The 13,442-nt window shown below is 42.2% G+C and overlaps 1 protein-coding gene across 2 annotated transcripts in view; it reads right to left on the reverse strand.

The window, feature by feature from the left end:
- hdac4 (histone deacetylase 4) overlaps positions 1-5,167 on the reverse strand; it is a 109,571-nt gene extending 104,404 nt beyond the window's left edge. For both annotated transcript variants that reach the window (XM_068710526.1, XM_068710524.1), the window contains exon 1: positions 5,076-5,167. The gene's annotated coding sequence lies outside the window, so the exon portion shown is untranslated. The remainder of the gene's footprint in view (positions 1-5,075) is intronic.
- Between the last annotated feature and the right edge of the window lie 8,275 nt (positions 5,168-13,442).

Consider the following 13,442-nt stretch of genomic DNA (forward strand, 5'->3'; position numbering starts at 1 on the left):
CAATCAAAAAGCAACAAAATCACTTTGACCAGATGGATTAGCGAAAAACAGCAACTGTGATGTCAACTCCTGCTGGCAATGTTGGTCTCAGAGATGTATGAATTCAGACCAATCACTTCATCTTTCAAGCAGCTCTGTGATCACTGGGAGATTCTTGCAAGTCGGGAAGACCCATCCAGAAATTTCACATTAAGAATTAACACCTAAAACAAAATAAGACTGTAAAAGTGAATCCACCTTTCCTATCTTTATGTAATCAGTTGCCTGCAGTTAGATGGATCTAATTTGTACACAATCACAAATAACTGAGACTAAAAAAAACCATGTGTAGACTGGATTTGCAATATCGATCTGCAATTTACAAACTGTCTTGCAGGCCTTACATACACAGGTTGAAATCTGTTTTCAATCTGTGAAAGATAAAAATAAAGATAAAGATATTTTATATTGATCATTATAAGGCAACATGGCAGCGGATCATTGAGGTCCCTGATTGGGTGGGAGGACTATGCGAGTAGGGGGTTGGGTGGTGGGACAGTTTGCACAGTCCTGCTGGTTTGAGTGTGCCTGTGCACCACAGGATCCCGTCACCAAGCTCGTATCCAACACCGCGATGCCATTAATAGACTCAATTAGTAACCATTAGCGTGACATCCACAACATGTCCACAAACAAGGATGCCTTTCCCAACTGCCAACCCTTCCAACACTTGCTAACCGAGCTGGGATTGGTTCAAAGTCAGGACAAAGTCCCGGCGGAGCACAAAGGAGCTAAAACGGGTGTATTATTGGAGTTGTGAGGCACAACAGGGAAGAAGGGACTGAATCTGGGAGAATGTTTTGCAGCCATGAACTCATTGGGTAACCACAAGGATTCATCAAGCCTCAAATCACATCAGTTGAGGCTGAGAGCTTCTGTATAGCTGCCCATTAAACGCTCGGTGTCCCTTTTACTGCCTTGAATCTTCCTCTTGTCTACTTTTACTGCTTGTCTGGCCGATATCCAACTTCCTTTTCTTTTATTAAGTTGCGCAACAGTAAGCCTAATGAGAAGAGATGAAGTACCTGTGTAATGATTGATAACATTGACCTTGGTGTTTTTTGTTTACTAAAAACAAAGACAATAAATACCAAAAAGTGGAAACGGTGGGTTTAGATGAACGGCAGTGAAAAGACTGTGGTGAAACAACGGATTCCCTCGAGTTTCATTAGTGGCATCTCAAACAATACATGTAATGGAGAGACCGAGGACAAAGACACATTAATATGCTGCATGGCAGTTGGGCTGAAGGGAAGACCCTGCCAAGCAGTGCACACATTTCTGGTCCTGTCACCTTATCTGTCCCCGAGAACAACAGTGGCATTAATAGATCCCATTAGTACCTATTAGCGTGACAACATCCACAAAATGTCCACAAACAAGCAAGCTTCCCCAGTGCCAGCTAACTGATGGGAGGAAGTTGGAAAGCCAGGTCCGGGTCCTGACGAAGCACAATGGAACTGAGCTAACTGGCCTCATTAATGAGAGAACAAGAGGCAAACGTAGGGGGCAAGTAAAGAACAGGATTAAGTGCTCCAAAGCGTTGGTAAGGATGTGAAAGTTGGCCCATGAGCCTCTCAGTGATGGGCTGGAATTAAATCAGAAAGCATATGTTTGATGACCCTTTTCACTGTCAAATCAACACAATACTCTTTGAACTTTTGAAGCACCATCTGCATACATGTCTGCACTGATGCTCTTAACAGAGGCAGTTCATGTGCCACCGATTGCCATATAGGTTTGTCATCTGCACGGTGGAGATATTAAGGCCGACACATTAACCGTGTTTGGACATGCCACTTATGTGCTATTTAGTCTCATTACTAGAGTAGAGTCGCGACACATTTCTGGCCAGTGCCGGTCTCAAAAGTCTGTCCGAGTCTGTGTCATCCGAAGTTATGGACGATATTAAAAGGTTATGGATTTTAGCTTTGAAAACACTTAAATGAGTGTGTGTCACAAGAAGAGATGGAGGGTGGAGGAGGAAAAGTAAAACAAGGGCACTTTTAGTTAGTGAGACATACTGAGGCACTGATTTAACAGCGTGTGTGAGAGACGAGCACTGTAATACTGTCAAGCATTGAAGGGAAAAGATTTTCTTAGCCTCCTTAGACTGAAATGAATCTGGTTTTTACCTTTATTCTGAAAAACGTTCTACTCGGCTGTGTGAAACTGGCTTTAGACACTGCAGTCATCCATTGACTGTATTCTTTTACGTTTGTGCATTAAAATCCCACAATACATAATTAGTAGACACTTTAGTTTCACTAATGTGCGCGCACACAAACTTCAAATGTGAGGCGGTGACTTCAACTTACTGCAGGTGTTTCATTCACAAAGAGGGTTTCTTAGAAGAAGACGCTAACTAACTGAAATGCATTAAGAGAGATTAAAACAAAGCTCTCGGTGCACCTTTGATCCCCAAATCCATTTTGTTGTTGAACAGTGTCATTACAGCACAAATAAGGTGTGTGTGCAGTTTGAGTGAGTGACATCTTTCCGACTGTTTGAAATGTGAAATTTAAATGCCAGGTGTTTACTCTCAGCTCCTCACAATCCGAGTGGAAGAGCTTCTTTCTACAGCATGAAATCAGTTGAAAGAGGTAATTATCTTTCCACCATCGGTAGCCTATAAAGACCACAATGCAGTGCGGCCATGAGACATGTTGCACATTCTACACACAGCACGATCACCAGCCAGACAACAGAAAGGTGATTTACAACATATTAATAACAAAACCGCTCCTGGAATGAACATCACTCACCACATAGAGACTTCCTCTTTGTGTAGGAGGACTCGTGCAGATTGCCACTAAGCCCCACTGGTTTGTGCCACCGTCAGATTAACAGGTGAATGATGTAAAATAATATCATGGATGATTACTGGGATTATTTCACCGTAAAAAGAAACATTTCAGTCACGTAAAAATCAGAGCTCTTTTGACGTTAAACTGCACTTGAAGTATCTTTCACATCACTGTAGAGGTTAACTGTGTGATACTTTCACCTCTTAGTACTTACAATGCCACATGTTTAATACTGTGCGGGGACGAGTGGTAGTCCCTTCAGTGCAGCACTTATTTGTCGGAATACATTTCTACTTGTACGAATAGCCACACCTTCTCACTGACCTGGTATATCATCAGCAGTTTAAAAAAGGAACAAAACATAGACGTCTTCAGCCACTTATGGACCGCCGCCTGTGCAAAGAGATGCTCAGCTGACATGAAAGAATATCCGGCACAACGTCGACCAAGAAGATCCTGTTTTACTTCTGCTCCAATCAGGACTGCGCTCTCAGCAGTCATCCTTTATTAAAGAGGAGCACGCTGAAACTAAATGTTTCTCAGAAGGCTGCAGCGACCTTGTTCCTGTGGGGCCCGGAGTTTACGAGCGCCAAACGGCGGCCCTCCAGAGCTCATAACGCTGAGGGAAGAGTTTCCACTAGTGGAGGCTTAAAGGGAGCCTTGGGTTCAGAGGCACAGCCCCCAGCTGTCAGGAGCTTCCGCTTTGTAAACGCTAAGGGGAACGTCAAGAGAATAAAACCGAGCGACCGATTCTCAGTAGTGTTTTAACGCTTGTTGTCAGACAACCACATGAAAGCCTGAACACTGTTCAAAACCCGCTTTCAGGATTGTGAAACCTTTGTTTTGATTGTTTCTTTAAAGAAAAAGATTTTGATTGCACTTTGTGTTCTTCATCCAGACAATAATAGATCAGGTTTAGCTTAATAAAGACGTACATATACACCGGTCACTGCTGGGCTTCATGAACAAGTAGACTCCAGTAATTGATTCATAAAACCTTTATTCCATTGGTGAAAACAAACCACGTCAGACGAGGTCTAGAACAAAAGAGTCTTTACTCACACTTGTCAGATCTATTAGGATAAAATAAAGCGTTCTGTTTTAAACAGTTACAGAAACCTAATTAACTAGTTAACTAGTCCAGGTTAGACAGGTGTAAATGTATGCAGGTTCTACCCATTGTTTAATGATGGACAGACTTTTATTTTAGCTTTCATTAAAACTATTTTAAAAAGTAGGTTTTAAACAGCTTTAAGGCTTGAACTATGATGCCTAGAAAGCTTTCACGCCAATAATTAATATGTCCACTAATATAGAATTTGGTCGCTCAATATTAACTTTCCCCTAACCTGCGACACATCGACACCTCGACGAGCTGGAGACTAACTTCAACGTCGTCGTGCTGCTGCTCTCTTGTGTTTACACTTCACACTTCATGAAGACACAAGTTTACACCACACACACACACACACACACACACACACACACACACACACACACACACAGTGGTATTTATAGACATGTGTTCAGAGCTATCGGCATAGAGAGGAGACAAACGTCTTACTGCACTAGAATGCTTCCTGTTAACGCGTGACGTCGGTCACCGTGCTGATAAACAGACTATTGTTACAAAGTGACCACATCGTCCGCTACATCTGTTAACTGTTCACACTAACTCACACTTGGGAGGGAACGCAAGATGGAAAAACCGTGCACGGCGCTGTGCTGCAGCACAACTCACATAAAGGAACATAAGTTTGAAATAAGTAAGTATTAGTATTAGTCGTCCATGAAAGTCACTTTCCCGACATGACAGCCTGTTCTAGACAGTTTCAAACAATGTCGCGAGCTTCACAGTGGCATTAGAAGTCCCACTCACATCTAGTAACAACGTTACAAGTATTGCACGTATAGTCCACTCCAAACTGGTGATTCTGAACCATGTGTTGCGCAACACTTTCACTTTCCTTCTGTTGACCAGAAGATACGAACAGGAGAACAAGTGAAGAGCAGCAGAATAACTGCGAGGAGGAACAGCGCAGAGACCACTGACGTTAGCCTACAACACAAACATACTTTATGAGCCATGGTTCTCTACACGTTCGAGCCAAAGAGACGACTGTGTACTGTGTGTGCGTGCGTGTGTGTGTGTGTGTGTGTGTGTGTGTGTGTGTGTGTGTGTGTGTGTGTGTGTGTGTATGTGTTTTAAAGACAGAAAAGAAACGCTACCTGAGTTGAGAGCGCTGTTCTCCAGGAGCATCCACGATGCAGGGTTTTAGGACCCGTCGGTACCGTAAAAACTCATTCGGTCAACAGCTCCGCCATACTGAATTAATCACGTGTCGGACAACCTCCTGTGTTTCCGTAGGAGGCGGGGTCCGCAGGACGGGATGACCGACAGCTAAGAGGAAAACGATGACAGCGTGTGTGAGGGGAGACATGAATGAAGTGTGTCTGTGTGCAGTGCGTGTTGTTGAGGCAGACAATGGGACAGACAGGTGTGTGTCCCATTGTCTGTGTGTGTGTGTGTGTGTGTGTGTGTGTGTGTGTGTGTGTGTGTGTGTCTGTGTGTGTCACTACTGTCTGTGTGTGTCACTATTGTCTGTGTGTGTCTGTGTGTGTGTCACTACTGTCTGTGTGTGTCTGTGTGTGTGTCACTATTGTCTGTGTGTGTGTCTCACTACTGTCTGTGTGTGTCTATGTGTGTCTGTGTGTGTGTCACTATTGTCTGTGTGTGTCACTACTGTCTGTGTGTGTCTGTGTGTGTGTCACTATTGTCTGTGTGTGTGTCACTACTGCCTGTGTCACTATTGTCTGTGTGTGTCACTATTGTCTGTGTGTGCCACTACTGTCTGTGTGTGTGTCACTATTGTCTGTGTGTGTCTGTGTGTGTGTGTCACTACTGTCTGTGTGTGTCACTATTGTCTGTGTGTGTCACTATTGTCTGTGTGTGTCACTACTGTCTGTGTGTGTGTCACTATTGTCTGTGTGTGTCTGTGTGTGTGTCACTACTGTCTGTGTGTGTCACTATTGTCTGTGTGTGTGTCACTATTGTCTGTGTGTGTCACTATTGTCTGTGTGTGTCTGTGTGTGTGTGTCACTACTGTCTCCTTCCTCCTCAGCATGAAGCCACACTGAGCCTCTTAGAAACGTTTCATCAGTGTGGGTTTGTCTGTGTTTGTGTGATGTTGCTTTACCACCATCATTATTTGTGTTGTTGTTTCGTGGGACTGTTGTCATGTTATTATCACTGATGACTTTATGTTGAATTTTTTCGTCATCTTCTTTAAGTTACAATTTCCTCAAGTAACAATCAAAGTTTAGAAAAATACACCCTGAGCTATTGTTTATTAAATCTTTAACACTTACGGCTGATGAAGTCGTCCGGACAGTTGCCGTTGTTGTTTACACTACAGCTCTGTCAGCACTGTCGCCCTTGTTTTCCGTCGTTGGCGCTGTTAGCGCTGTTAGCACTGTTAGCGCTGTTTGGAGGCGATAGATGTGCTCTGAATTTCCAATGTAGCACCTTTGAACAACCAAAACTGTTGTAACATTGGCAAAGCAACACTACGTGAAAAGCTGATTGAGACAATATGTTAATATGTAGGGTAGATGTTGGGTTGAATCAAATCATAGGTCTTTAAACCTACTGTGCAAGCACAAAGACCAAGGCAGGCTCTTAGCTTGACTCCCAACAGGAGTTCTAATACAAACCAGAGCTTTTTCATCACAAATCTGCAAAGCTCAGTGCACTCCTTGTGAGTGAATGTTGTCATGTTCCTCCTTGTGTAGCCTCAGTCTGCCTCACCTTCTTCTGTTTCACTTGGTGATTTCCAGGCAGCCTTTTTCCAGAATAACTTTCCACAACATGCATGTGTCAACTTGTCGCATTCATCAGTTGGTTTAATACTTACGTGGGGAGACACAGACCAACAGTAGATTTTCCAGTTGAGAGAAGAACTTTTTTAATTTTTCCTGTGAAGCACAACATGTTTTGCGTCACTGTTGTTTCAGGTCATAACAATAGGCTTACTGGAGAAGAGCTCTCCTCTAAAACCTGATTTTATAATAGATTTCATACAAGAATGGTGACGGCACACGGACATGCAGGATTTATTGCCACCAGCTTCTCATAAAGGCTCAAACTGTCTTGTTTCACTGAAGCCTTATCTGGCGCTGGTGCTTTTGAGTGCCATTATTTTTTGCTTCAGCTACCGCACATTTCCTCTGTCAAGGAATATATTTGTGTCCGGTTTTCAGCACACTGTAAATCACACAAACAAACTAAACTTTTTTTTTTTTAATTCTTACGAAGACGATAAACTTAAGTGTGAGCTTCCTCTACCAAACTGGAGCAGGTCTTTGATGTGGACAAGCCTTTCTAACAGTCACATTGCACAATAGCTGGCTGGAGCTCATTATGTGATGCTGAAAGAAAAGTAAACACACATTCTGTTTCCTTGTTTTTACGTTGAATATTCAACAGTTTGAGTTGGAAGCTGAACAGAAATCTTCACCTATATTGTAAGGACAATCATGGGTCTTGGCACCAATACAGAGTCGTACATATCAAAACCAGACCTGAAGATTTCATCTAATATCAATACATTATAATTTATCCACCTTGTCCTGAATCTTTTTTTTTTTTAAATAAATACCATTATTTGTTTCCTCGATCATGTTGTAAGAGGAGGTATCATTTTAAAACAGTGGGTTAATTAAATTATTTTTGCACCGTACCGCCGCTGAGGAATGCTTTAATCATCAAGTCACGTCTTCCCCCAACTTTTAATAAACTGCTGCCTGCTTAGGGGCAACGCATATCTTGCAGCTTAAACAAGTAGCGTAGACATCACTGACAGGCATTGCTTTGAAAACAGAAATGACATAATATCAGTGAAATAAACAAACAATGCTCTCCCGGAAAACAATTTTAATTAGGTAGATGAAATAGAAAAACCTAGTTGTGAATTTCCTCTCTTCATCCGTTTGAAACACTCTCTCATCTCCAGACTTCTGGAGATGATTATGGGGACTGGACAGGAGATGGTAAATGCTTCTTCTTCTTTTTTTCCCCCAGATCAAAGCAGAACCTGTAAAGCCATTTTCCTCGTAAAAGCTGTAAAGACAAGAGAGCGAAAGCAAAAGGGAGAGCGAATGTGGACTAATATCCACAGAGCGACAAAGAAATGGGATGAATTGCAGTTATGCGGTAACCGTGTCCTTAAACCACTGACACCCAGCAGTGTATGTGCTCACAGTGATCCACAGCACTGATGCAATACCGCAATACCAGGGCTACGTTAATGCTGGGCTCGAAAGGACACCTGACGCTGCCACAAATGAAGTAAACACGGGCACCCTATCTTTAAGAGCGGGGGCTCATCTGAAAAGCAGTGCAGAACAACTCAACCCAGTGGAGCCGCTCTCCAAAGAAAACACTGACAGCATAATAAGCATCCACTCAAACGGGCCTGTCCGTGGCAGCAAGTACAGCAAGCGGATTTGGACATAGATGGGACGAGTCAACCCGGCCCCGCGCTCGCCTCTAAAAGGATTCCACTGACAACATAATAAGTGTTCTGTGAAACTCGTCCGTGGCAGTGTGAAGTGGGAGGCATCCAGAGTTTAACTGCTATAATGGAGGCAGATATGGCTCACACACGATGCAATATGATATACCATCAGCACCCGGGGCAACAACAGAAGATTTTATTAGGGCCAGTTTCTTGTCCAGCAACCGTTCCCACTGCAGCACACTACGTATATCTAACGCTACTAATGTGTTTCATACAAGGATTCAAAATGTTTTACTGTACAATGAAACTTGGTGCACTTCTTCGTTTGCAATCAATGTAAAATATATTAATACAGTTATCAAAGAGAACGTTCAGGAGAGGAGAAATAGAAGAAATCAATAATTGGATATGCAGTAAAATATATGGGTATTAATGGGAGACATTGCAGGCGAAATGTATTTTTCATGCACTGGTCAATTTTGAGATTTTACTTCCATATCATGTCTTGTTTCAGACTAGTGGAGAGAAAACATCCATAATACACATGTAGGTGTTTATTTCACTACTTTGTCTATTTGCCGCAGCAGAGTGACTTTGCACCAGACACACAGATGTCCTTCTGAGACGTCTATTCTCACTTCTTAGACCATTTCCCACCAAAATACCAACGCAAATTTTTCATGGTCAAGAAAATAGCAATGCGTCGTAGCGCTGCTTGTGTTGGGGAAGTAGCGCCGCCACAAAAGAAGGATGCTTGAGTGTTTGAAACAACATGTGTGGGCTCAATGAAGAGTTCCACTTCATCCACACTTAATTCAGATCGTATTCATTTACACAATCAGTAAGTTGCATTGTAAACACACAACCTAAGACTATTGAAAAAATAGATTTAGATTTAAAAACATTTGGAGTACTTCAATAACTACTACCCCAGGCTGAGTCCTTACCGCAGCGGCTCTGGTTCAAATCCAACCTATACTGCCCTTTGCTGCACGTCGTCCCCAATCTCACCCTTTCCTGTCTAATATCTGTCGATCCCATGAAGGCAAAAAGCCAAAAAACATTATGATAGGATATGATAATTGCATTTGGCAACACGTATGCTTTGAGTTTAGAAGTAATCTGTTCTTTAAATTAAACTGGTACAGCTGATATAACGGACAGAAAAGTGTGTCACTTATTTATATTCAGGGCTTCAGCAGTAAAAACCAATGGACTTTGGTTCCCATCTGGGAGTCAGGACCCTCTAGCACATAAGAAATGTTGTTACGCAAGAGTCGTGGGACAATTGTGAGGGATTAAGAGATGATTTACATGACTGCAAAGGAATGAAAAGGGATTTCTGCCACACAATGGTGCACATTTGTGGCCTACTTTAACTATTGGTTTGATTGCCGTAAAATGTGGTGCAGATAACTCTGATCCCCATGGTATGTAATAAATCTGACCTCCTGACCTCCCATTTGGTGCCATCATCTGGTCAAAATATCAATGTATCCAATACTTTGGTTTGTGACCAATTACCAGCTAAACGAATGGCCTTCCCTTCAGTCTCATGCCTATTTTCAAATGCTAGCATGCTAACATGCTAAACTAAGTTGGTGAACATTGCAAACAATATACTTGCCACAGCATGGCTGTAGTCCGAATAAAAAGAAACCAACCTCAACACCTTACTGGAAGTTTTTACAAAGCATTGTATAAAGTGTCAGAGTGGCGACGTCTGACATAGAAAAGTAACCGAAGTGACTCGTATTTTGAATGACAAGAAAATGTGGCAAGGGAGACTTTTGACACCTGTGTTGACACTTGTCTCGTCAGCGTTGTCGGAATCGGTGACACTCCTCTGGGCTTGAGAAAAAAAGAGCGACAGAAAATAGAGGCCTATGTTGGAAAGTTCAGCTCCCTGGAATTGGAGACAAAAGAGAAACCTAAGTACTCTGACAAACCTGAATGCCGTCGTTGGTAGAGACCCTGCAGCTATGATGTATAGTTTGACATTTCGTTTTTTAATTCAGCAAAGTGATGTCGACATCAACCTCAATGAGTCACAGCACTGCCAATGCAAATGTTGTGTCTCACACGTCTCAGCAAATTGTGATAAACTCTGGAGCAGGACGGATTCCCTCCAAGTTGTCAGTCACCTGTCAGCGCAACGTTTGTAGCTGGATGGTTTATAGTGAGAGGAGAATGTCTCTGAAAATAGCTTGAGATGGGTTCAATTTAATGACTTACTCTGTCATGTATGTATATTTATTGGCTTTGCTTTTGGAATTGTGTTACTAATGGTGAATGCTATCCTCATTAAAACAAGGAACTAATGCATTTCAGGCTATTTATGACGAGACTGTTCAATGTTAAAGTTAAGATTTCTGAACACACACACTTGATAAAATGTAAGTCAAATTCTCCCAGAACTTAAAGGCTGATTAAAAAATTTTTCAGGGGTGAGAGGAACAAAATATTGCAGATGGTTAACTTACAATTTAAGCATAAAACCTCTAAATGCTGTTTGAAAATACTGAAAGATTACAGTGTATTCTGGTAAATCAAAAAGATTGCTTCTGTTTTAGAGAAATGACACTAAACCTCAGGTGGCATCAAATCAAGGCAACAAGTCCCAGACAAAACCATCCTTACTGAATGTACCTGTTACTGTATGCCATGGTAAATGAGTCACAGCAAAGGGTCATAGGACTTGTTTTATGAGGGAATAAGGAAGCACATTGACATGTATTTAAAATGAGATGATAATTTGGTGATTTATTAGCTCGTAGTGCCTCGGTTTTGAAGCCCATAGCCAGTCAGTGTTTCTGCTGGGCTCTACCTGTGGAGTTACACAAGGGATCCTGCACACTTTTAGGGTTATAACCCCACTCTGAGAAACATAGAATAGTAACTGTAATCCACACAGAGATTGATCTTAATTCTGTGGCAGATGGACTTGAATATAATTCCTTTTTAAATACAATAAAAGTCAATGGCTAAATTCTAGTTTTGTCAGCAATGTGCATTTTGTCTTCATTGCACCAATATTATAATAAGCCACGACTAATTCCTCTCTACTAAGAGAAGCAGCTTGTACACCAAAACAACTCTCCAAAATTGCCAATACGGGCCTTTTAAAACACCTGCTTCATCAAATCTTGCTGCTTTTCTTCCAAAGACTACTGGTAATTCTATCTGAGCTCCCGAGTCATCCAAGATTTGCAAGAAATACACACTGCACGCCTTTATTGTAATATTGCTTTGACAGCAGTGGATGGATTTCCTGCACGTTATGACGGGAAGATCAATCCTTCCGAACCCACGATAGCTGAGCATTCTCCAGAGAGCACGGCGTTATCTTTTAGGAGATAAGCTAACGTTGGCATAATCGCACGGCGCTGCAGGTTAATGCAATTCAAAGTGGGACGGAGGGGCGGAGGGTGGATGCAAATGTTGAACAATAAACCGGGGAAGTTGCTGGTACTGTGATAAACTGCTGTGCGAGGAACAGAGTTTTTCTTGTAACCCTTTTGGAGTAATCTAATAATGTTTCTCTCTTCCATTATCTTATTTAATTTCAAGATTTTAGCCACCCACAGAAGAAGGGAAAAGGCTAACAGGGCGTTTGTTGGTGCATCCAGCTAACTCAATTAAGGCCCAGGATTTTAGTCCTTTCTGTCGTGAATGCTCAGCTCATTGATTTGGCCAAGTGGTCCAGCACAAAGACAACTTACTTTCAGACCCAAGTGATTTTTTTTTCATCCAAGATGGTGAAAAGCGAGACGTCTTACTCGAGATGGAGGCCACAGTGTGCAAGATCTGCATGAATGCTATAAGTCAATTGACAGTGTGGGAGTGGGAAACAGGCCTGCAGGTTGCAATTTGTTATTCTGTCGTTTCAGCATTGCATCTAACGGAATCCCCCTCCACTCACCTCTTCCTTTCCGAGCATGTCAGAAAACTATGATGGCCTTCAGGTAACTTAAAAAAAGCGAAAGACTCTCGCCGCAAACATGGCAGTGCAACATGGCGGACTCAGTGAAGAGGACCCGCTCCCTATGAAGAAATATAAACGGCTAATTTTAAAGTCGTGAAAACACAACGATACAGATTATACACTAATGCAAACAGAAAGACAGAAAACATCCTATGAGGGAATTAATATAACAAGGACCTAAACACATGATTTATTGATACTATACACTCCCGAGACACGCAGGATGTTTTTTTTTCCCTTTATTAACTGCGGAAGTAAACTAGTGGCTCCTTTAAGAGACGCTTGCATTTCTGTATTTTAACATAAGAAATTGTTACAATGCAGGATTAAAACGGAATAGAATGCAATGCAAAAAAAATGACAAAGAGCAATGGCATGTCATTGAAAACCCTATAAGGCCACACATAAGTGGTTTTGAAGAGCATGAAGGTTTTCCTGTGCCGCAGGTGTAAAGAGGGGATAACCAACAGGAGATAGCAACAGCATTCTATGTATCCTTCCTCCGCAGTTTAAGGTGCAGTAAGTGGATAAGGGGGATTAATGTATCCAAGCCCACAACACAGAAGCCAATCCTGTTAAGCCAAGCCAGGCACGGTGGCTTCAGTTCAGATGTGTGTGGCTTGGGCGATCCCTCGTGGGTCTCCTGACGCTGACGATCCCTCAGATGACTCTTATCGGCCCTGCCTGCGTATGCTCCGTCTCCCCATTGCATGTTCCCCCGTGGGTTTCTCTCTCTGCCTTTTCATTCTTTGACTTTGTCTTTTTCTGTGTTTACATTTTTTTCAGTGAAGTTGACAAGGCTATATTGGCTGGACCATGGACACGTACATATTTTCTGTCTTTCTTTTCCTTCTTGCTTTGTTTCTACACCAACAGTCCTCCGTTAACTGTTTTTGGTGACTAACTAAGATGCACTTGATTCATTTCAGCCAAATAATAACAGTTTACTCTTTAGTCATGTGTGCAAGCTTCGCAAACCAGTCCATCCTACAATCCCAAGTCATACCGATCCTTCTTCCAGACCACTAATGCTGCTGCCCCCCTGTGATAATGATACATCACTCACTGAACTATTACTTCCATCCTGCCTTT

This window comes from Cebidichthys violaceus, unplaced genomic scaffold, assembly GCF_023349555.1.
Source record: "Cebidichthys violaceus isolate CVI_PGR_0920_01 unplaced genomic scaffold, fCebVio1.0.p SCAF_159, whole genome shotgun sequence".
In the NCBI taxonomy this organism is placed as follows: domain Eukaryota; kingdom Metazoa; phylum Chordata; class Actinopteri; order Perciformes; family Stichaeidae; genus Cebidichthys; species Cebidichthys violaceus.